The 23,619-nt window shown below is 43.2% G+C and overlaps 1 long non-coding RNA gene across 1 annotated transcript in view; it reads right to left on the bottom strand.

The window, feature by feature from the left end:
* Window positions 1-2,490: 2,490 nt before the first annotated feature.
* LOC111222363 overlaps window positions 2,491-23,619 on the bottom strand; it is a 45,595-nt gene continuing 24,466 nt past the window's right edge. The window contains exons 2-3 of the long non-coding RNA XR_002665131.1: window positions 16,787-16,851; window positions 2,491-2,529 (exon numbers count right to left, since the gene is read on the bottom strand). This is a non-coding gene — a long non-coding RNA (uncharacterized LOC111222363). The remainder of the gene's footprint in view (window positions 2,530-16,786; window positions 16,852-23,619) is intronic.

Genomic DNA, 23,619 nt, shown 5'->3' with positions numbered 1-23,619 from the left:
ATATTATCTCTACTGGGAATACTTTTCACACATGTATCCTTATTGATTTATTTAAGATATTTCTCCACTATTATATATTGTGTTATACTGTAATAAACCCTCATGAAAACTTGTCAACAATTCAAGTTAATTACACTCGAAAATTTGTGCATTTTTGATTTCATGTCTATGTGAGAACAGGATGACTTTAAGTTTTTTAATTTCCTTGCTTTAGTCAAACTATAAAACCTCAACAACTTAAATCAGCAAAAATGTTCACGATTTCTGGTTTATAGCACAACTGTAAAAGTCTGTGTATGAACTTTGTAACAGCTACACAACAATTTATTGAGTGCTAATTTACTCCAGGATAAATCCAATGTTTGTGTGATGCCTAGAACCAGAGGCAGAAAAAAAAAACACTCTGAGTGATGGGAAATCAAACGCGCCTGTGTATATAACAAAAGCTGTAGAACGTCTGACAACAGCTTTATAACACAATTAGTCATGGCTAAGCAGACAGCATGTAATCCACTTACTGCAGCTATTGCAAGGAGGACTTTTATTTAAAAAAAAGAAAAGAAAAGATTCTTCACAAATGAAATCACTGCAATGTCATCAAGTCCGAATATGACCTCTAAATTAGATCTGACTTAAGAAATGATCTAATTTTGAGGAGTTCCTCGATATGTCCAGCTTTCCTCCGCGAGGTGTCATGAATGTTTTATCAAGTGCTGTTCATGCAAAGTGTTGCTGCTCAGAGTTGTGGCTGGTGGATGATGGGAGCTGATATGACTCTCAGCCAGTGGTGGCCCGGACTGAGCTCTGTGCTTTGTTCTCGGATCGCGGGGTTAATGGTTTTCCGTACTGGGTGGCGAGGGAGGAGCAGCGCAGGTTTTTCAGGCGTCCTGTGTCGGAAAATTAGGATGCAGCCTCTGTTGTCAGAGCCGGGGAGCTGTCTGCCACTTTCCCAGCAGCCCCTGGGCCAGTGACAGGGAGATGGATGATATCTGCAGCCTGGCCGCACTGCTCCCCCATAGCACACAAACACATACACACACACGCACACAAACACAGTCTGCCTCTAGTTCTAACACACACACAGCAAACAAAAACACACCTACACATAGACTCCCTTTCTTTCCCTCTACTTGTATTCTCTTTTCCTCCAACACACAAACACACACACTTACAGAGAGTATGAGCATTTGTCTAATACACCTCTCTCTTTGTTGCCTTTGGCAACAAAACCAATATCCTACATATCAAGGGGAATGAAAACCTCACAAGTGGAAACAATGAAAATGTTTTGAGGGGAAACTGCAGGATTCCTTCATTGTTTGCTTACATGGAATAAAACATTATATTTTGAAATAACCAAACACACAGAACATACTCAACAGAGACATTTATTGAAATCACTATTTACATAATGAAAAGTAGAAACTGTAACATCTACAATTATTACATTTTCTATTACGACATAAAACGCAGGGAAAAAATTAAGTCAATGCATTTTGGAGACAAATACAGAACATTTTATTAACACAGATAAAAATAGTAGTAGTAGTCATTGTAATTAAATACAACAGACTTGTATTATCCTTAACTGTTCGGCTTTGGGAGGGAGGCTGGACTTGAACCTGAACATGTGTGTGTGTGCGTGCATTACAGCAGTGTTAAGTGTGTAAGTGTGTGTTGCGTCCGTTCCACGCCCCCCGTCCCCCCCGTCCGTCTCCATATCTCTCCACTGTTCTCCTCCCTCCTGTTCTCATTGTCCTTACCTGCTATCCTGCTCTCTGCTGTGCTGCTGATGTTCCTGCAGTCGGGACCGAATCCAGCGGCCATGTCACCTGAGCAACAGCCACTGCATACTAATGAGGAGCTGCGGGGAGGGAGTGCGTGGGGGGGGTGGGGGTGGGGTAGCCTCAGTCTGCTCTGCACTGACAGGAAACGCCTCCTCCACTTCACTTCAACCCCCCACCCCCTCCACCTTTCTCCTTCCTCTTCCTTCCTCCTCATCGCGCTGAAAAAGCATCGTAGAAAAACAAGGAGAGGAGGAGAGGGGACAAATAAGAGAGTGGTGTTGGAGCGGTGCAGAGAAGAGGAAGGGAGGGGAAAATGGTGAGATGAGAGGGAGGGAGGGCGAGGGGAAAAGGAGAACGAGGGCTGGTAGGGAGCAGGGTGTTAAGGGAAACATCCATCACTGTTTTAAGTGACTGCAGTGGGACGGAGCTGAGTAAAAGGTCATCTGGTCTCTTTCTGTGCACAGTGGGCACCTGGGCAGAGCTGAGCCGCTTCCAAATGACTCCGGGCTAATTATCTTGCGCAGGCCGTCTGTTACGGCAGTCTGACACTTTTACTGACTCACTCGTCTGGTGCAAGTGCACAAGCAAAACAAGGCAGTCATACACCCAAACAATATCTCCCTCTCTTGTCTGCTAACAAAATGGCTCACATTGAAAATGATTTTGTTACTGTATTGCAAATGCAGGTTGTGATTAGTCTTACCTCTGACTGCGGGGGAAACACGGACAACTGCCAGGGCTCCTAGACAAAAAGAGATAATGATAACCATTTAGCATAAATGTGGAAAAATAGAAAACAGAGAAAAGGTTGAGCATGTTCACTGCCTCAGGAAAACTTGAAACAAAATGTTGCAGAATTTATGAAACATCAACTTCCTTGTGTGTCCACAAGGGAATCCACAGCTGCGTGGATTCACTCGTGGACACACAAGGAATTTGTGGTCATTACTAGTTCCAGCAGGGACACAAAGCAAACCAGTGTGTGACTAGGCTACTTGAACATGTGTGTATGTGTAGGCTCATGTGTGTGTCTTGTGTGGGAAGTTTAACCAGAAGTCAACTCATTTGAATCTTTACAGCACAATTGACTGTGGCACTAATGCAGCGTCGGCGTATAAAAGGAAGAGTCACACAGTGGCTGAAAGTGTGAACTGTGATTGGACATCTCTGCTTAAGTTACAACAGTCAAACTGTCTGGTGGCCAATGGGTTAAAAGCTTTTGCTGGTAGCGACAATACTCGACCAGCTATAGGTCACAGTCAAGTCCCAGCCACTGGATAGCCAACCTGCAAGACAGAGCATAATTATCCCAGCCAGTTACAGTTCAATAACTCCATCAAGCTGCTAGCCAGATACCAGGTTTCCCTGGCAACGCCTCCGAAGTGAATCGCAGATCAGAAAGAGAATGGGAGATAACACGGGACCCGGGGAGGGAGCGGGGCCAGGAGGACCGAGGGGGGATACACCCTCAAATACTGTGGACCTTTAGACAATATAAACACACATACACGTACACAACCACACACACACACACACACACACACACACACACACACAACAACACAGGCACGCACGCACGCACACTCACAACAAACCAGGTCTGAGAGCATTCCAGTTGGCTGTGCTGAGACCTCTGGCCTGCCAGGCCGTCAATCTGCTCCCTTTGAGCTTTGTTGTTTGGTTTTCAATCATCAGCCTCACTTTCCAGTCTCCTGCTCTGTGCCCACAGGCCCACCGTGAAAATCCTCCAGACTCCGCACAGCTCCACTGTCCTTTCAACTGACACCCCCACCTCCCACAGCACTTACTGTAATCTGAAAAAGTTAATGGAGTTTATCTCTCATCCCGTCGCCCTGAGAATAATAGAGAAACTTTTGCGCTTTCGATGCACAGGGATAATTACATTACAAGAGGCAACACGATTTATACCCTTGATTGAATTAAAAACAAAATTGATTTAGCGTTAGTGCAGACTTTAAGGGGCGTGTGTCTGTGTGTGTGTGTGTGTGTGGGGGGGCTTGTATAAAATGTGTGTCTTGCATGGTTGCATGTGTGCAGTGTCATTGGCACACTTTCATGTGAGTGTGTGTGTGTTCAGGTGACTGTCTGGCCTCCTGCCGCAGTGTCTGGAAACTCAGACGCCCCCCGCCCCCCTCCATTCCAAGCTGCTCCACTATCAGGCTCACCTGACCCCCCCACATACCCCCCCACACACCACCCCACCCACACACACGTCAACACAACCACACAACACCACACACACACCCCGCTGTGATAAGAGATCCACTGAACACTGAGCTGCTTCAGCAGACAACACAACCTGACAATCAATGCAAAAAAAACAAAAAAAAAAAAAACAAGCCGACTAATTCACTGAATCCATCTGATTTCCATGTCAGCTCCAGCCCAAATCCAAAAGTGGCAGATAAATGTTAATCTGCTCTTATTACTTTTATCGGGGAGCGATGTGGCGGCGCAGTGTGTTACATGACCACCTCTGAACAATGGAGTGTAATCTCTCACACACACTCGGGTCCATCAGCTGGAGCCTTTGGTTTATCTACACCTATTCAAGGTCTGAATCAATCTCTGCCGCAGGAACTTGAAGACCAGCTGAGTATAGAAACATACCGCAGACCGAATTCTGTTTATTTAGCACAAGTACTACACCGTGTATATGCTCGGCATTTTGCTGAAGCACTGCACGAGTTACTTGTGCACAAAATAAAGGAAAAGCTGGATTTCTGCTTTTTTTTTTTTTTTTTTAAATCGGTTTCATTAATTCAGTTTTTAGGCATCTCACTGTCTAAATTGTTGCTGATAATTCTTAGTTTAATAAAACTGGTGTGATTGGGCCTGTGATGTTTATGTGTAAACACAGCACACAAATGCTTCAATTGAGAAACAAAAAAAAGATAATATGGCACCCTGCTGTTAAGTAACTTGACCTTGAAAACGACATTTACTCTGATTGCATTATAATATCAGAATTGAAAGATAAAATGAGTAAGTCAGAAGCAGTGCTCTTCCTTTAAATGAACTCACACTTATATATTCATATTACATACACTTCACTAATTCATGGCCAACTGACATTAATAAAATGAATCAGGTTTCTCATTCTGCATTTTCTCAGAAAATCTTAATTATCAGCTCAGTGGGAAAGTGACAACATGTTTCATAAACATCATATTCAAAAGGTCAGAGATGCAGGAGTCAATTAATCTGCCTTTTTTTTTCAAGTCAATATAAAAAGCAGCTTTTACAGAAAAAAAAAAAAAGCATTTCCCTGAAGGAGATTTTCTCTTTTCCCCCTGTTCTGTTTAGATGGCACAAAAGAGATCAATTTAGCAGTTGCTCATTGAGAACTAGTTTGACTTTGAACAAAGTTTGTATTCCCCATTCAGTCAAGTTACAAACTAGCCGGGAGCTGATTTTTACGGGGTGATATTTATTGGATCCTTGGCGGATTGCTGTGAGCATGCCGCTTTGTTACTGTTGGGGGAGTGGTGAGGATTTCATCAGTGGGCTTGGGTGCTGCCAGACTTTGCTGCGTGTCAGACAGACCCTAATAAAACTGTCTGGCTGTTTTGTGGGCACCAGCTCTGCTCTGGCTGTGCTGCGTCTGACTGTTCAGCACTTGTCGCACTGTGCCTGGCTGTTTGGTATTCATGGGGCATGGCACTCCTTCAGCTGTTGCTGGGGGCTCTGTGGCATAGGCACAGACTGATTAGTTGGCATCGGCATTGTTCACTATGAAACCAAATGGGGAGACGGGAAGAAAAAAAAAAAAACATAATTAGGGAGAGAGGGAGACTGGAGACTGGGAGGAAGATGGAGAGGAGGGTATTAGAGAGAAAATCAATTGTTTTGAACTGCATTCCTAATATGGGTAATTTAGCAGAAATTAGGTTTTCAGAAAAGCACGCTGCCTTGGGTGAAACTGAAAGTTTAAAAACCAGGTCAAGCTGTAATGGTGAATGAATTCATACCTTTCAATAGCATAAAAGGAAAGAACATTTTTTTAGAGGGGCTAATTTATTGTAATTGCACTTCTATTGTCATGTTTTTAACAGACCAGTCCAATGTTTTCATTCTCTATTAAATGTCTTTTCACCACGCCGTCCTGCTGAATCACAGTGTCTGTCTGAGTTCGTCCTGCGCCTCCACTTTAAATATTGATTTAGACCATTAACCGATTTGGTTGTGACATCTCATGACAATGGCAAATTTAGACAGAAATGATCAGATTAAGAAAGCAACAAAATTCCTCTGGAAGTGATTTCATTTTTTTTTGTGTGTGTGTGTGTGTGTGTTCATTGATTTTTCTTCAACAAACTGTAAAATCTTTGCTCTGCTCTCTCATCTGAACACTGTCAGCAACTTTTTAACCACTTTCTGTCCACTGTCATTCACTGACAGTTTAAATGCATTTTTTTCATTTAGCTCAGACATAATTCATATGAGATTAGTTGAAGCATTCCAGTTACTATGAAAAATTAATTGCTCTGTAATTGTGGTAATAAACTAAAATTTGGCTTTTGTTTCTGGGGTATACATATATTTAGAAATTAGCATGTAAAACCATTGGAACTTGTTTTTTTTTTAATCAGATGTTATATTCTGTTATAATAAATATATGTGTAAAATATTTTACACTTTCTCAAATTTATGAAGCAGTATAAGTGCAATTACAACTCATGTGTGTGATTAACAAAGAAATAAAGAGTAAATAAATGAGTTAGCTGTTGGCAAGCAGTTAAGTTAGTGAACTGCTAGAAACGAAACTATAAAAGGGATGTTATTAAAATCGGAAAACAGAGGCGGCAGATGTGGCATTAGTCTCAGACTGCTGCCATGGCGTCTAAATGAACCTGGGGTGATCACATTCAGAGCGACTGTCTTGGTAATGGTGGATCAGATATATTGGCTGGGTCTCTGTGATGTTGTGCTGTGGCGGTGACAGAGGTTAATCAACACGAGTCTGGGGTGTGGTGGTTGGTGTTCTGTCATTTCTAATCAGATCGTGTGTTACTTGAGTGTCACGAAGACACATTAGAATGTTGCAGCGTCGACGGGTATTTTCGGTTTTGTGCCAGTGACACTGCTGCGATCAGGAAAAGTGTTCTTGATTCATTTCTGGAAAACCAAAAAATTCTGGCTATAACCAACATGCACACAGCCCTGCATATACAGTTTCATCAATGCTGCAGCTTAGTTAACACTTTATAAATGATGTGATGGAGGAGCTACAATCCTCCAAACATTTGCTCTTTATTGTACTCGTCAACTTCCTTTTCGTGTCTTCCTCTCTCTACGTCGTCCCTCCCATGTATGTACACATTTTAAACAGTAAATCAGTTGCTGCTTCTTTCCGACTGCACCCTGGGAACATTCGGCAGGAAGTCGATTGTGCCCTCCGCCCGCGTCCCAAGAGCCTAACCCGTGATTTTTTATCAAGAGAGCTCACAAGTTAGGGTCTCAGGGAGCAGGTGAAGTACGACAGAGTCTACTGAGGAGCCGCAGTCAGCTGCAGGGCACTGAGTGGCACTGACACCTTTCCCTCTCTCTCTCCCTCTCTCTCTCTCTCTCTCTCTCTGTCTCTCCCTCACACACACACGCACACTGTCTATCCCTCAATCACTGCCAGTTGTAAGTACCCAATTTCTGCCCAAAGGCACCCACAGCCACAGTGTCTATCTTTTGTGTGGCACGGGCTGAAATAATAAAAAAAAAACCTAAAAAAAAAAAAAGAAAAAAAAAATGAAGGCGCTATGTGCCCTGAACGGAGAAAAAGGTTCCCATGTTCCTCTTTTCCTCCACTGCAGTAACTTACTTTGTTCAGAAGGCTCAGCTTGATTCCTGTGCACACAAAGACATGCAAAGCTCGAAACATTTTCAGTCAAATGCTTACACGCACTAAATACCACAAGACACAACAACAGCAGCAACAAAAGAGAACAGAGGTAACAAAGGAAGACAAAGAGGTAAATTAGTTGGACATAGCGATAAATTTGTTGGAGGCGGCCAGAATTAAATTATCTTCATCGCAGCGCCCAGACAGAAGCAGAGGCTCAGACAAACAGACAAGCCTGCTCTGTGCTAACTAGCCTTTGTGCTGGAAAAGGAAAAGCCCCCCAGCCAAGCAGCCGGGCTTGCCTCTTTGTCCTAAAGAGCGTCGGCTGATCATCAGTCTACATTTCTCTCATCCTGGATGGCAGGACCCGGATCCGTCTGTTAGACCGTCCTTCCGTTTGCACTGACTGATGGAGGCAGAGAGCTACCTTGCAGCCTCAGCCTCTGGCTTTCCACCACAGCAGCAAGCACTGACAGTGTTCGGCCAGATATTAATAAATTAATTTAAAAAAAAAAAAACACAGTGCTTCGTGGCTCTGCTCTGTAGCTGCTCGGCACTGATCAGGGTGCAGGTAAAATTCCACATGAAAAGAACCTTTTTACAAAAGCAGAATCAGAACAGAGCAGGCTCGTCTCCAGCACAGGTGCACGTTTGCGAGATGCCTCCAAAACTCGTGACCCCCACCAACTTTCCACCACTCACTGCAATACCCTCGACGCCAGATCCTACCACCCACCTGCCCAGCTCTGCCGCCATGGCGGCATGCTTGGCACGCAATAAGTTGTCAGTGTCAAAGGCAACAAGCTTCAGTCAGACATAACACAGCTTCTGTTAAACTAAAGCTTCGGGCACAGTTGGAACCATAGAATGCCGAACTGCAATAAAGATTAACCAAGTAATATTAAAAACATTCCCATGTCATTTTTGCCTGTCATGTACCCAAACAAACCACTGACTGCCCCCACCCCCTCCACCTCATCCTCCCATCCCAACACCCACCTCACAACTCCTCCCCCTCAGACTAAAAAAAAAAAAAAAAAAAAAAAAAAAAATCGGATAGATGTCTGTGACTGTCTCCTTCTCTCTGGGGAACGCCAGGCAAAGTGGAGGCTTCCGGAAATGAATGCTCCACGCCACCCGACGCATTGCCTCACACGCTCACTCCTCTGTCTGCCACCGACTGCGCCTTTTGTTATCCGCCTCTGAGCTGAGGATGAGGAGGAACAGAGGGAAAAAAGGGCAGCAGAAGAAGGGAAAAAAGGGGGTGAAAGAAAGAGATTGAGGGGGGTACAAAGCCGAGGTGTCCGAGGGAAGCTGCAGCCAGACGCAGGTCAGTGAGGTGGGACGCCCCCCCCAACCCCCCCCCCCCCCCACCCATCACGCCACCTCTCCTCCCCCCCTACGCACGCGCTCAAGCCACAGACCAATCAACTCCAGTCACAGACGCTTGCATTGTCAGCTCCATCTCTGCATCTCAACCCCCCACCACCAGCGCTCCTCCTCCCCCTTGCTCCAGACACTGGGACATCAGCCATGTCGTGACACTGTCATCTACACCTTCTACTTTTATTTTCCCACCTCTCCCTCTTTCCTCTATCGTCACAGGTCCAACACGATAGGCTGCCATCGCCGAAACCCCCCCTCAAAAAAAAAAAAAAAAAATTGCTTCCTCCCAGCTGCGCACCCGCCATCAGCAAGTTCCGCTATCTTACACACAACCACCTCCCACAATTAACCGACCACCGCACTCTCCCACCCCCGCCCTCCCCCATTTGACCCTTCCACCCCCCAAGCCCTGAGTCTCCAGCATCTACTGCCCTCTACCTACACACCGCCAACCCCCACCCATTCCCTCCCATCACACCAGGTCTGTACCTGTCTGCTTGTCTCGCTTGTCTGTTACTCCCTGTCTGCAGCTGCTTGCCCAAAGTGAGATACTGCAGCAGGAGTCTGCAGCGACAGCCTTCGCTCTTTCTCTCCCCCTCTCTCTCTCTCTCTCTCTCTCACACCCTCCATCCAGCCTTTGCTGGTGAACACGTTCCTCCCTGTGCTGATCAATTTCTTCTTTTTTCCAGTGGCGCACACAAACACACACACACACACACACACACACACATACACACACTGCAGCGAGCTGCATGGCCATGGAGGAAGATGCACTGTAGCAATCCCACTGTCTTGTAACATGGACTGTAACATGAATGCAGCTTGCACTCTTTCGTGCAAACACAAACAAAAAGAGCACTAATCGACTGATAACAGCCGCTGGTGCGAAACTGAGTGCAAACAGTCATCTTAGTAAGACGACACACAAACAGGGACCCCCACACAGACAGAACTGGCAGCTCATGTACAAGCGACAGCAGACAAACTAACAAGACCCCCCCCCGCCCCACCCCCCCCCCACCCCCCCCCCCCCCCCCCCCCCCCTAAAAAAAGGACAGGGTACCCAACACGGCTTGAACGGAGAGAGACAAGATACGGGACACAGAGTGACACTACAGCGACTCGGCTCAGCTGACACACAGTCAAACTGTCACACAGACAGCGATGTGGTCAGTGCAAGCATGAACACAAACGGTCACTGTCACAATATTGTGACCGAGAATTGAAGGCAGCAGCGTGAGGCGCAAGACTGCCTGAGACAGATGAAAACGCAATGTCGAATACTGCGTGGAAGGATTCCTCCATCACTGGAAACTCGTCGTATAATTTCTGCTTGTCAACCATTGGATTGTTTTTAATTATGTTGTAATTGCAGACATACACATGCACAAAGTCTCTTCCTCTAAACTATCTACATGTAAACCGACCCATTCTCCATGTGTCGCTCTGCCGGCTTAGCACCACAGAAACACACCAATGGCCTTTACATATACACCACGCTGTGGCCTGCCAGCCCAATGCTCATCATATATACTTATACATAAATATACAGCTATTTAAATTTAATATGCATTTGAACTCTGCAATCACAATTTAAAGTCAAACTGTGTAAATCTGTGTCTAAAGATTTCTGCAGTGTCACAAAAAAACTAAAACAAAGGGGAAGTGAAATATGTTCATTTATTTTGACTTTTCTTGTAAATCAAACGTGTCTCAGATGAACTTGCCCAGCAGGAATATCAATATGAGGTTTTAATGTTTAACAACTGCTTTAGTAATGAATACAGCAACATTTATTCCCTGTTTATTTCCAGATATTGTGAATGCTGCAGATGTTTTAATTTTGTAGTATGGGATAATTTATATGATGAATGCTATGAAACTGTGGGTCAAGGCGGTAGAAACAAAATTTGAAGAAGGCATTTTTTCTCATTCTCCCTCTGTCTGAATAAGATCTGCCCTTGACAGCTTGCTCTAATCTCAGAGCTTAATCACCTTCCACACCCTGGATAGATTAGGGTTATGACCCTGTGTGACAGAGGGGGCAGGGAAAAAAGATCTGCAAATGTTATCATTGATTGATTATGCCCTTTAATTCAAATGGAAAACAGCAGCTTTTTAACTCGCTGCAATACAGAAAAAGGCTGAATTGTAAAATGTCACTTCATCAAAGACGGCGAATGCGTCGCTACTTTTCTATCCTGCGGAAACATGCAGACGCAGGGCGAGCCAAGAGCCCAAGAGGTGCAGAAGTAAATCCTGCAGCCAATGTCAAAACCGTGGCCAGGTTGAAGTCTATGGGGGATGGTCGGTCTTCTCAGATTGGCTTAGTGATGGCGGCAGTGACGCAGAGACGGGGGGTTGGGAATGTGCTGTATGTTGAAGCCAGCGGGGGCCAGCAGGCGGCCATATAGGTGATCAATCAGCTCCATTACAGCCATGTCACTGCAGAGTCTGGGGCTGTCGCCGCATCCCGCCCATCACCCCCTCCTCGTACACACACGCATACACACACACACACACAAACGTTGCTTGCTTCATTTCTCGTCTAGACTAGAAATAGAAACCACTGGCGTGATGAAATTGGTCCACATGAGCAAACTGCATGCAAGATAAACACTCCGGTCACTGTTATGCACCCAATGACACGTCCTCAGAGAAGTGGTAGGAATCAGGGCACATAGGTATCTCATTAGGGTGGGATAAGCCACTGATCAGAGAATACAGAACCGAGTTGTTGTGACAGAGTTGAAGCAGATTCTAATTCACTCTCTTTGAATTGTGCCAAGAAAAAAAAGCTTTTCAAAGCACCCAAAAATAGGAGCGGCTCCATTGTGATTGTTAAGTAGCACGCAGAATGAGCTAAGAGACATTGTGCAGCAGTCACTTGTAATGACACCATTCGTTTTCCTACAATAAGCTCAAAATATCTCCACGCTGCCTGCAGATGCATATCTGTGCCACAGATGCCAGACGAGCATCAGACAGGTATCCAAACAATGGACTTATCTCAGGCAGTGCAAGCAGCACAGAATGGGAACATGGAACAGCAGAGGTAGGAGGGGTGAAGGAGGAGAGTGGAGGGGGGGGGGGCGTAGGGAATATGTGATGCACAGCGCCTCACCAGCAAGCCAGCCAGCCAGCCAGCCAGCCAGCCAGCCAGCCAGCGGGACATTAATGACGATCATGTCTTGTCACACTAGCTGCCGGGCCAGTCAGCAGATCCTGCCCTTGTCCCTGCCCTTCTCCAATCAATGGCATTGATCTGTCCCAGGGGTCAAGGGGCAAGAGCGTATCAATAGGAGGAGAGTGGCTGATGCAGCAGGCGGAGAGGGGCTGACTCCAGACAGATCAATGACACCCCCCGTCTGCCATTGGTGTGTTATGATTATTCATTTGCCATTAACCCGACCACATTAAGGGAATATGTTTCCGAGGGAAGAAATAGTGCTTGAGGCTGCTCGCTTTTATGGGGAAGTGAGATTTTATGAGTTGGGGAACTAAAGTACTGGTCTGGCCAGAACTGACAGTGTTCTGGTCTCAGACGATTTGTTACTAAGGTCTCCACCCGTCGGTGACGTCAAGAACAAGAAGCCAATCACTGCTCTCAGGCTGGTTACAGATGCAGTTGGCTGATTTTACCAGTACTTTGTGCCTGAGAGTCACTCCCTGTGATAGATTAGTTGTGGCTCTTGAAAACTTGAGGAAGAGAAAGTATCAGAGTATATTACCCCTGTGCACAGGGGATACGTGTGGATATACTGTTTGTTAGATCTCCAAACAAAAACATATACTGGATCCACTCCACTGCCAACGGAGGCTGAGTGTTTTTGCTTTTCTAACTCAGTGAAATTCATCTGCAACTGGAAATATAAGCTCTGAAGAATTAACATTGTCTGTCTTTTCCAAGTCTAGGAAACTATCAGCTCTTTTGGCTCTGGTCGTACAAGACAGCAGTCAATAAATTTCAAGGGTGACTAATGCAAATTGAACTGGCCAAGGATGAAGAAAATATATTTGAAATGATTGATTCAAGGCTTTGTATTTTTAAAAATAGTTTTTCTTGGAAAACAAGAAAGCACTGAAATGAGGCAGACATGATATGAGCTTTCTGCAATAGATATGATCATTGCTTGCTCAAAAGACCCAGAGTTTATGTATATAGTTGATTGTTTCTGTTGTTTCTAATAGATTTAAATTTGTGTAAAGGTGACACTGAGTCACTCTCAGGCTACACGGCATTGCCAGCACTTTCTTCTTCACCTAATTTGGACTGTAGCTTACCAAATTCAATAAAGTGAATCCCTATTTTATTAATTCTTAAAGTCAGCTGAAGAACCTTGAGGCTCCTGGCCAACTGACTTGAAAGAGGCTGTTATAGCAGTGGGGACCAAAAAAAAAAAAAAAATCAGTGGCCTGAACCACCCCTATCTAATCCCATAATTTATTTGTTCAACCATCCCATAAATGAAGGCCCAGCTGGAACCAATGACTTTTAGCTGTGCTGCTGGGGCAGCTGGACAGGGGAGTGCTGAGGCAGCAGGATTCTCAGCAGCGACGCTTCCCTCCACACATCTGGAGGAACCATCGGGGTTCAGAGGTGAGGAAAGATGAGAAAATCGCCGTTCTTAAAATAAACTCTTGCAAGGCACATCTTGACTCTCCATGCTCTGTTTAATTTGTGAAAGCTAAGGAAGAGGAAAGACCTCTTTTTAGCTAAACTGTAAAATAAAGTATATATTTCTGATAAAATAAAGCAGCTGGATTTCATCCTGCCGAAAGCAATTCTTCATTTTAAGCTGACTAGCATCACATCCCCTCTGTGTCGCTCTGTGCAATGTCCACTCTTTGGCAGTTATTCTGTGAGTGGGTCAGAGCAGCAGTGGTGTGAACCCTGGCAGAATGAGGAGGCGTGATCTGCCTGTCACTGTTGTTACAAAATAGGAGATAAAAGGAGTCCTTGGGTTTCCAGGGATTTACCAGGATCACATTCGCTCACGGAAACCTGTTTGATGACAGTGACTCTTTTTGCTGATACAAAAGCTGTGCAGGATCTCCGGCCTTCAATGGAGGTCTTAGCATCGCTACAGATTTAATTACTGATGATTTTAAAAATAGCTGGTTCTAATTAATCCCATTCAATATCAGCATGGATAGGAAACAATCAAGGGGTTTTCCCAGTGTTGTCTACACGTCCAAAGATGATTTTGGGAATCACATACTTCTGTAAACTTAAAAACTCAAAGACTACTCTGTCTTTTAACCTGGACCCTTTGTTCAGATTTTGCACTGTGGTTTAAATTTCTAAATACTTCTGTAAAATGAATAATGGATTGATTATTATAAATCTAATGTGTACACAGTCCCTAGGATGCAGGGAATCTAAAGAACAAATGCTGCCTTTGGAGATTATTGTAAATGGTTTCAAAGGGTAACAACACTTCTGGTTTAGTATTAGGCCAGTTCATTGGAAACTCTGAGCATCAAACACAGCAAAAAAGCTGCAGTCTTAACCACTTTAAACCAAAGAGCTAATTGGATAAATGACAAAGGTTGGAGAGAGGTGGTCCACTCAGCCCTGGCCCTAAACACTACAAAAGCAGTGTCATCCATCAAACTGAAAAAAAAAAAACACTGTCACAATGATAAAGAACTACAGCAGAAATTACAACAACGCTCCCTGCTCAAGCTACATTTCAAATCAAGTCGTCCTGGTGAGTAAGAAACTGTGGTAAATCTGGAGCTGATCTGCCAGGTCATTTTTCTCGTGTGTGGTGCTTTGGAGTCGTTTTACAAGCTGTGGCTTCGTGCCAGACACAGATGAAGTCAGATGCATTCAGCCTAGTGGACAAGTCTACAGTAAACAGAGACTTCAGTGTTGCAGAGGCAAGCTTCAACCTGAAACTAGACCTCATATTACAAATACTCATTGTATGAAACCGCAATATATCACAAGGCTCAGAAACAACGTATAAACACTCAGCTTTTCCCATGCTGGGAAAGCTGGAGTATGACTGAGGTCTACTTAGGAAGCTTAAATAATCGTAGATGTGATAATCAAACCTCCACATGAGATGAGAAGTGTACCGAACCAGAGTCAGCTGCTGAAAAATATTCAAATGCAACGTGCAAATGGCGACGCTGTAAAACCGCAGGGCATGACAGTCACCAGGAAGAGTCTGTTAAACAGAACAAGTCAGATTTATTATGATTACGATATTTCATACTTTGTGTTTATGTCGAACCATCTGTGCATCATAACGTTTGGTGCACAGCTCACGTGCGACTGACTCACAAGACGCCACGACCCCATGCTGACTAAACAGGCTGAGGTGTAATAACAGGCCGCAAAGACGGAGCAACTGTTGAGAAAGCGAAGCCATCACTGTGTGAAATATGTTCCACCACACACCTTAGTCAGACAATGGCATTCCCAAATAAGACAATAAATTGCTCATATTTAACACATTTTAATTATCAAAATGCCACGGTGTTGGGTCAACACTTTAACATGGGATTGGATTGGGTCTATTCAAACTGCACTTACTCCAAAGATCTTTCATTAACTGCATATATCAGAACTTAGGGACTGACAGAGGAAAACAGTAGACTGCTCATTTGTTGTTCTGTGTGCTTTGCAGTTAAAGGGACACCACAATGCGATCGATCCAGCGCAGTTACTGCGGCTAACCACAATGCATTATGTCTAAAAAACACAGCATACATTGAGCTAATGCTAATTAAAGGTTTTGAGCTGCAAGCAGGTTGGCTGGCCATAGCTAAAGGTCAGCTATGAAATAAGGAAGGAAAATAATATTATATGAAGACCATTAACACTGCACAGGGCCACTATAAAATGGAATGCTACTGGAAACCTCCATACTGTATGCTGAACTATGAGCAAAGCAATTTTCTGTACAAACTGATGTCATACGTGTACTCCAAGGAAAGCTAGAAGGTTGTACAGTTAACTCCCAGGGTGTAATTCTAAACCATACAACCTACTACCTCAACCCGGATGCACACATTTTCAACTATGTTCCTTCTTCTCTATTTATCAAACAAACATATCATCCTCTGGCCCACCCAACTCCTTGTCCTCCTTATCTCACACAATGCTTCACCACCATCATCATATTTCAGGTTTGAGCTAACGGAAGGTTTTTCTAACTAACAGAGATGTTGTGAATTGCCGGGACAGCAGAGTACTCTTAGAATACTGCCACAGGATTATTTATATATATATATATATATATATGTATATATATATGAAGTTTTAAAACAAAAAGAAAAAAATTTAAAGCCGATGTTCACACCACAGTGACAAAGACCCACAGAGGCGAGCTTGTGCTGTCAGATTTGCCACAAGATCGGATCTACGGGTTTGTGCCAAATGGTTATGGCCAAAGTACCAAAATAACTGAATAAAGGGCTAAAAATGTTGCATAAAATCTGAGCCATGGAGATTTGGACAATGCCACAAAGAATTATACAAGTATGTGTGATGTGTCTCAGATGAGGTCATTTAAACATAAGACTTGACCTCAACACTTCTCCTGCGTACCTAACATCAGACTGACAGTGCAGCGTTCATACAGAGAACGACAGTGACTGTGAACAGAAGGTCTGGAGCTGAAGGACTGTGACTTCAGTTCAGATGGCATTTAGAGAAACTGCAGCAAGAGCTTTTGTTGAGATTCACCGCAGAAAGATGAGAGTTCATCACACAGATGTTGAGAGGATTGTGATAACTTACCCTTCGTGGATGTGTCTTTGCTCATGGGGGTTTTGCTGCCTGGGGTCAATTTTGAGTTCCTTCCACTGAAAACAGGAAAAGGAGAGTTGGTTTAAAACACAACAAGATGGTAAGTGCTGTTTTTAAGGCTGCATGTTACTGCATATTTAGATTTACTTCCAACACTGCATGAACAGCTACAGTACTTTATGAAACACTAGTAACACTGTCACTACACTGTGCAAAGAAACTAGTGATGGTGAGAAACGAAAAAAGAGGAGCATTACATTGCAAAACATGCCAGCAACTGTTCTGACAACATCAGCTGCACATGGGGAAAAATATTCAAACACAAATTACTGTACATTCTTAAGTTGCTGTGCCTCGGTTTGGGAGCACCACATGCCTCAGCAGTTCCGAAATATAAAATTAAGTCCGTAATAATAACAATCAAAACTCTGTTGCGGACTGCTACCCCAAACTAGCCGGCAGAATTGCCGTAGCAGTCCTCTTCCTGGCCAGCAGCAATGTGGCTGTGGTGAGAGGTTAGCTCAACTTAGCCAAGACCGCAGATAGCAGAGAGCAGAGCCTGAGAGGGATGCCAGTGTAATCAAGCATGCCACGGTCAGCTACCATTAACTGTGCCGATGCCAGAGAGCCACAAACAACGGAATATTCCTCTGGCTGCAGTGCGACAAAGGGAAGTCTGAAGTGAGGAGGGAGTGAAAATGCCACTTACCCAGATTTCTACTATCCTGTCTGGTTCACCATCTCTATTTTTACACTTCCTACCTGGGTGTGAGCAATGAGCTGCAAGCGTTTTTTTTTTTTTTTTTTTTTTTGTTTATGTTTTTGGTAATGAGAGGACTGATGAAAAGACCGAGGGGCACTTCTAAACTGAGCTCACTGACAATCCGGGTTCAGTTCAGCGATGCGCTGTCCGCCATTTTCTATGAAACAAACAAGAACAGCAGAGAAAAAAACTGGATAAAAACGATGTGCTTTATTCAAAGTTTCCCCCCTTTTCTCCCTCTGTGTGTGTGTCTCTCCCTCTCTCTCGCCTAGCACCATTACAAAATCTTGGCTGGATAAATCACATGATTTCCTACCAGAAAAGCCACAGCATTCCCAGTAAGTATTCTGCTGACATTGTGACATCTGCTGACATCTTTTGTCGGAATCAAAATGTTAACCCGGCCTGCCCCCTCCCAAAATCTGACACCTTCAGGGAGGGGGGGGGGGGCAAAGGGGGGGGTTAGGAGTCATGGCAACCTCTCTACCTGGCAGGCTGCCCAGCACCCCGAGGTGGGGAGAAGTAGGGGCTAATGTGGTGTTGAGCAGGAATGCTTCGCGCTTTCCAAAGTCAACTCTATGGGCGGGGTGGTTGCTTAAGATTTCAGCTCAGACGCCAGAATTTTTTTGACAGAGTAAATACAACAGGCTGGATGAACGATGAGCTAATAACGAACTCGCACTCTAGCTCTTGATTAAAATGTGACTGAAATAAAGCTTATATGCTTCTTTTCTAAAAACACGATTCATCCAAACCACGCCAGACAAACAATAGACCAGATGTATGATATATCAAATAAGTCAAGTACTGTGGCTGAAGAGTCCAAAAAAGGGTGTACTGAGGAAATAACTTCACTTCACTTCAAGTCCTGTTTCTTCAGTGACTGAATAAATACAGCAGGGACTTCTAACCAGTATGTGAATATGAATCTCTCATGCATCAACAGCAGGCAAACATGCCTTCCCATGCTGCACACCTGTGAAGTTTAGCCAGAACAGTAGCCAAACACAATCAGGTGGTGTGTTACAATAACACAAGAACCTGTGACTCACTGAAGAGCAAAGGATCCACCAGACACGAGATTAAAGTTGTGCCCCGAGAGCCTCTCACACGCCACCTCCCTCACTCAATTTAACACCAAACTGTTGAGCATCTGCCATACCTGCTCGTGTTCATGATGCTCAGTTTGTGACTGGAGCAGGAAGCTATGGCACGGGCTGTTTTGTGTTACACTGAATTTTGTGTTTTATTAGATTTGTGTCTATGTAGCATTTGTAGAAATGTTTTTCGATAGCTGACAATCAAATCGTAATTTCCGTTTCCACAGATTGTGCTTACCAAATTTCAACTTTGTACGTGTGTGAATGCACAACAACCACAAAGGATGCTGCATATACCAGAGAGCAGAGCTTCATTTGACATAGAACATAACCAGCAAGTGAGCAAGTAACATGCAGTGGAAAAACATAAGATATTCATGTGCATATCTGAACAGCTCCATTTGTTGCAATGTAGTATTTATAATATGATTTCAGTGAGTAAGCATGTCACTAAAAGTAAATTCAGACTTTGTAACTACTGCTAGTAATGCAGAAAACAGATATTTGTGTATGATTTCTAAAAGAAGAGCAGAGAGAGTGAATTATACTGGTTAGAGAAAACCATAAGATATATACGCATTCAAATGCAAAAACCATAGAATATTTATCCAAAATCAATTGTGGCCAGTATGTCTTATGGCCGACACTCAACCGCAGACGGTTGTTGTGGCCAGGACAAACACAGTAAGATCTTTTTCACGGTGGTGCAAAACAGCATTACTACAGCTTGGTAGTTAAATTGTTTGGAGATTCATGCAAATCATCAAAATACCAGGAGATGATTTGCTGATTTGGAATTCAGTGTCACTCATTTGATAATCTGCTTATCCCGCAGGCAAATGAAACCAAGACAGAAATGCACGACATTTACCCAATAATATCGAATAATGTAAATAAACACATTCTCCAATCAGTAGACACGTTTAGACTGGCATTAAAGATACATGCGTAATATGATTAGAATTGCAGTACAGCAGTCTGCACTGAGCTCAGGAGTGATGGCTGATTCTTACTATTATCTATCATTAACAACAACTACTGCTTGTAGCACAACTTTCACCTTCAGTTGAAAGCTGAAGGCAGCAGGACAGACGTGCGTTAGACCTGCAGAATCTTAACTTGAGAAGTGTTGCCATCACACTGGAGAATTCATTGTGGTTACTTTGATTAAAATCACGTGCATTCAACACCTTACTGCTGCAACACAGCCACACAGACGTCTGCGCTTTCCTGCACATCAAACTGGTTGGTTATGACTTGTATTCGTATTTACAGTGACATCCCAGTGGGTCTGCACTGCCACTCTGCACCTCACCAACAATGAAATACATTTTACTAACCGCTACGTACTGAACTACTGGTGAGCCATTTTTGTCATTCTCCATGATTGGCACATGTGCTTATTAAATATGAGATGAGTGCCGTTACTAGCTGAGAAGATTAACCACCACACCCACTTTGTATGCCATGTCACACAATCCTTTCGCACGCAGCACACTATACCTAAGACGATAAAGTGTAATTACATGCATTCCCCATTGTCTGACACATACAATCATTTACTTTGTGCTAGTCATTGTGATTGAATAGACAAAATAAGAGACCTCTAAACAAAATGGCCATGAATCTCTCTGAGCTCCTCTTCTGCTCTTCTTCAGCCTACATTAAACAGACTCAGCTAAAACAGTTCCAAAACATTCCCCCACTTAGAGGGTCATTTCATATCCTGAGAGGCAGGAGGCCAGGGTCAAAGTTCAAATTGGAGAGTGGGGGGGTGTTGGGGTAAAGGACTTCCCTTGGGTATGGGATATGCCATTGTGAACCAGACAGGGGTGGAGAAATCAGACAGACTTCTCAACCTGGTAATACATAGGACATGATAAATATTTATAATCATTGGGGGAGGGTAAGATAGAGGTGGAAACAATAACAATGTGCACAGGAGTTCTCTGTAGGCACCCTTTTTAAAAAAAATAAAAATAAATGCTGTATTAATCAGGAGTTGTTCATTTGACAATTGGCATTTTTAAAAGTCTACCACACGTTTTTGTTATCTTTACCAAAACTCACACACACTCACACTGGCAGCCAAAACTCTGAAGATCATTTGTGCTATTTTATTCTCCACAGGCACACCAGAGACAGGGTGTTATTTTTGGCTCAAAGCTCTTATCTCCATTAATTTAATGTTGCCTCAAGCCATGACAGAAAAAACAGTCAACAGGTTAATCCAGACACAATTTTATACAGTTCAGTCTAATGAGAGACATACCCATCCAGCCATTTCGTAGTGGTTGAGTATGTGACTTGACTTGCCAAGGATAGAATAACACAATAAAAAACCTAAATGCTGAAATTTGACAGTCTGCACAGAATATTTTGGATAAGTCTGTTTCCTGAGTTATTGTGCAAACTGGAGAGAAAGTGCAGACTGTGACTGGCAATGAAAGAGAGAGCGGAGGCAGCACACAGGGTTTATTCTGCTTCCCCTGTAGAGGGGCCTAGTCTTACTGCGCCCTGGTCTGGCCCCTCTTTCTTAGTGTTCAGCCTCTTGCAAAAAAAAAAGAATTCACAAAGAAATAATATCACTTTAGTACGAGAACAAATACGACATCTCGAGTGCAAAGACTAAAAACAAGAGAGTCATGACGCTTATAGACATTGCACGAAATAAATTCCGATGTCCTGTTGACGTTAATTTAGAAAATCTACTTCTGAGCCATATGATGCACACAGAGCACAATCGTTTATGTGTAAATGGTACAATAAAATACAGCTTAATTGGGTGCAAAAACCCAAAATGAAAATTCAGTCATGAGAGCAGAGACGTGTTATTTCTGTTGAACATTTGACAAAATTTCAGCAATGCTTCTCAGTACTCTGGCTTTAGAAGAGAGCTGTTGATGCTCACAAATATTGACTAAACTGTTTAAGATGACGGACATAATGTTTTGTGACTGCTAACCCAGGGTGTAATGTTGCTTTAAAAGCTAACAGAGCTTTGCCGTGCAGCCAACCGGGGCGATGACTTTGCCTGATCCACCTGTCTGTTGATCCTGCTGCCTAGCACCAGACTAAACACTGAGATTTTCAACAAGACTTATTGGCTGCAGCTGACTAACCGTCAGCCAATCAGCGCACAGGGAGGGATGGACGGTGGGCGAGAATCAGATTGTGAGAGTGGAAGGGAGAGGAAGAGGCTGTGCAGAGACGACCAAAACTCATACAGACCACGAACATGGAGGGGCATTGAGACAAAAACTGCAAAAATTAGAAACAACAAATTCAACTGTTGATGTTTTTTTACAAACAGAAAAATCTCTGTAATCTTTCTACCAGTGCACACAAAGAGACAAAAATTCTGTATCTTAATTCAAAGTCACTTGGCGATAGAGATAGAAATGTTTTTTTGCTGGGATAGCAAATGTTGATGCGTAACAGTAACAAAGTAAAAGGGCATCTGTTTCTGAATGGCACTGAATTGATTACCTGGCTTCAGACAAGGCTGCTATCAGACCGTGCTTTTACCGTCGCTGAGAGGGATCAATACCTAATGAATTCCAAACGGCGGAGTTTCAGAAACATAAATGTATCCTACACATGAGTGCATAAAGTAACCTCTGTGGATCGATGAATATGACATTACACACAGCCAGAGGAATGCATCTTCTTAATTGACCTGAGCATTTTCAAATTAATTCAAACGACAATTAAAATGGATTGGACTCTGTGGCACCTTTCGTCCTGGAATCTCGGGGAGCAGTTTATTGTGCGTTTGGCTCACCTCCTGACCCGGCCTTGTGTTTTAATTACCACTGTCTCCTATCAGGCAGCCCAGGCATTACCACAAAAACAATGGAGAAATGAAAGGATTAGTTTAACATTTACATAGTGATAGAATTAGCACCAAACAAAAGATAAGGTTAGCATTGTCATCAAATCAAAATGTAATTAAAAGTACACAGCTGCTGTACAGAAATGTTAAACAAAGATACCACAGAAATCAGAGATGAATCTCCACGATATCTAAAAACCTTTTGTGTGATCGAGTAACAACTGTTTATGTATTTTTTAAAAAATAAAACAAGTCAGTTTTAAAAATATGGATGCCAGAATGCTGCCTTTAGGTACCTGCATTATGTTCTTTGAAGTATTCAATATTATAATTTGCCACATTAACACCTAACTAGCTATGACTCAAACACACAGAGCAGCTTTGAAAACATCCCTGTGATATTTAGATAAATTCTGTAATCATTATATGCTTATTAGAAGTCATGCGAGTAGGTAGATGCATGGTTTTGATTTTAACATTTGGTATTCATGTGGTCTGCCATTAGAAGAACTGAGAACTGACAAATGCTCTTGACATTAAAAAGCAAAACAATATTTAATCTGGAAGCTGTTACATAGCAGTGCATTACTGCTATTAGTTCATTTCAAATATACAACACAGGAGAGGATGAAACAGCATGGTGGTACAGGTGAGCTAAAACTCAAGGTGCTCATAAATAAAACTCGACAACAAAACAGTCAACACTGAGAGACACAAAAGGTTATGTCATTAATGTGCATACAATTCGGATTTATCATTAATTAAAGAGTACACAGGACTATTCTTTAAGCTGTATGCAGCCAGTAAAAGGCTACAAAAAATTCCTCCAGCTTTAGTTCCCTAAGGGTTATTTGAGGAATCATCCCACATTCAACACTGTGCTCTGGTGATACCCAACATGAGTAATGATGCAAAACTAAAAGACAGTTTTCTGCCTCTGTCTGCTCTATCTAACATCTTAACGATAGGTGTGTAAATTTAAGAAACTTAAGAAACATCGTATGGCACAAATCATTTTCCACAGGCTATCTCTGGAGAAGCGTCCTGCAATTGAAAACATTAAGGATGACTTCTCATTTAAGAGGCAGAGAAGGCAGTTATCATAATGATACCTTTTCTCAGCGTG

The sequence above is a fragment of the Seriola dumerili genome, unplaced genomic scaffold, assembly GCF_002260705.1.
Source record: "Seriola dumerili isolate Sdu_G_001 unplaced genomic scaffold, Sdu_1.0 BDQW01000091.1, whole genome shotgun sequence".
NCBI lineage: Eukaryota > Metazoa > Chordata > Actinopteri > Carangiformes > Carangidae > Seriola > Seriola dumerili.
The sequence above is the reverse complement of the archived record's forward strand: the minus strand, read 5'-3'. Positions and strand labels throughout refer to the sequence as shown.